The sequence below is a fragment of the Octopus bimaculoides genome, chromosome 10, assembly GCF_001194135.2.
Source record: "Octopus bimaculoides isolate UCB-OBI-ISO-001 chromosome 10, ASM119413v2, whole genome shotgun sequence".
Taxonomy (NCBI): domain Eukaryota; kingdom Metazoa; phylum Mollusca; class Cephalopoda; order Octopoda; family Octopodidae; genus Octopus; species Octopus bimaculoides.
In genome coordinates this window covers 11,053,035-11,055,389 of record NC_068990.1, presented here as the reverse complement: position 1 = coordinate 11,055,389, position 2,355 = coordinate 11,053,035, and positions in this window count along the sequence as shown.

Genomic DNA, 2,355 nt, shown 5'->3' with positions numbered 1-2,355 from the left:
GGGGGACAAACACAGGCACACAAACATATACACACACATACATATATATATATATATACGTGTGTTTGTGTGTCTGTGTTTGTTCCCCCCACCATCGCTTGACAACCGATGGTGGTGTGTTTCCGTCCCCGTGACCTAGCGGTTCGGCAAAAGAGACCGATACAATAAGTAGTAGGCTTCCAAAGAATAAGTCCTGGGGTCGATATGTTCGACTAAAGGCGGTGCTCCAGCTTGGCCGCAGTCAAATGACTGGAACAAGTAAAAGAGTAAAGAGTACAAGTAAAAGAGAATAGAAATCAGGAGACTTGAATTGGCCTAACATGGTGGAGAACAGATCACTCAATCCTCCAAAAATCCTGGTGATTATCTGTTAGATTTTACACAACTATATAGTCAAATATCAGCAGTGTCGAGATCTCAGCGTATAGCAATTCTACATCAGATTCGCTAGTGTTTTACTATGAAATTCTTATTAGACTGAAGTTACGGCTTAAATTCATGGAAACGTAATCGGCAATGTATGGAAGAACGTGTCCTCGTACTTTAAACGTAGGTTTTAAAAAATGTATGATGGGATAGGTCGATAGTAGATTTTGTGTGGATAATTGCATGAATGCTTATAGTGATAAACCCCACCCCAAAAAAAAAACAAAAACGTTTACTGAATTTCTTCCAATCGACAAACAATTTGGCACCATTCTATAGTTTAATTATTTCTTTTCCGAAAGCCGTTATTAGTAACAGCACAATTGTTGGGAGAAATACTATTTCAAGCGAGGAAAAAGAAAAAAAAAAAAAGGAAGAATAAAGAAAAATGTAGAATTCTATTCTTGATGTTTGAATGCAATTTTGAATCGAAATGATCAAATTGGGATAGAAAATTTTTCTGCTAGAATATCTAAATTTACCTTTGTTTTTATTATTGATCGAACTGTCGGGAAAGGAAATGTAATTATTTACATACGTATGCGTGTATAATCACCTGTATATTGTCCATATAAACAAACTTATACATTCACACTGATCCCCATGTATAGATATGTCGTAAGTATGTATGAATATATATATATATGTATGAATATATATATATATATATGTATGTATATAAGTGTGTGTGTGTTTGTGTGTTTCTGTGTGTGTGTCTGTATGTGTGTTTGTGTGTGTGTATGTGTGTGTGTGAGTGTTTGTGTGTGTGTATGTGTATGTATGTGTGTGTGTGTGTGTGTTTGTGTGTGTGTGCAGTGTTTTTCAAATGTGAACGACGACTGAAGTAAAATTGCAATAAACTGAAGTATTTTTTTATTGATTTCCTGAGACAGTTTATATAAATAATTAGAATTTATTTCGACTTGTTAAGACTTCTAAGATCATATAAATGTCTTTGATTTTTCTACTTCTTAATACTGACCTCCTGTTCAGAGTATTTTTCTTGACGTCTTCCAATATGTTAGGTGTAGCATCTGAATTTCTCCTCGAACGGTTTCCTTTACTCAGATTATTGATGGGCGTCTCTTAACTTTACTGTCAAGAAAATATATGTCGTACTGTCTGGTCAAAATTACGTGGAGCCCTGTTGATATCTGAATTCTTGGAAGTTACAGCAAAAACGCTTTTGTGTTTTTCTTCTTATGAATTGTACTTCCATATTGTTAGCATCATATTTCAAGTTTGCTGCACATTTTAATCATTAGAAAATTTGCCATTCAACTTTCGTTGTTGCTGCAATAGTATCTTCATTTGAACATATTAAGGAGTGACAATATCTATCGACTTTACGCTTTATCATATAGTATACTTAATATGTTCGACTGTTACTCATAAATTGCTCTCAGATTCCCTGTGGAGCTACTTTCGCAGCTTCACGTGCAAACGAGGCCATTTAAATGGAAAATGATATAAGGTCATCACCAACTGGTTTAGGAAATTATCTTCATTATCTAATTGTTGGAAATGGATTTCAAATATGAAAGTCTCTAATAATCTGCTTCCTCACATTGTGGATCCTGTACAGAAATATCGGCTTTCTCACATTTTTGTACCTTGTATAGAAATAGACAAAGTACTTTTGAGTGCACACCGCTAACGTACAGGGAATACCTAAATAACCACAATCATTTAGATTTTGGTTTTTCTTTCCCTTTGAAAAGTCCTTCCAGTTCTGGTGTTTTGCGAAATTTTTCTGGAGGACATTATTTTCCTTTGAGGTTGGATCGTTGATTACCTCTTTCTAGCATATTGGATGTCCACCTAGTGGTCATCCCTGATACACGTGTAATACAATTTTTTCTGAATTTTCAGATTTTTTTATATGCTAGGCCACTTGGTTTTAAATTGAATTACATTCAATTTATCTAT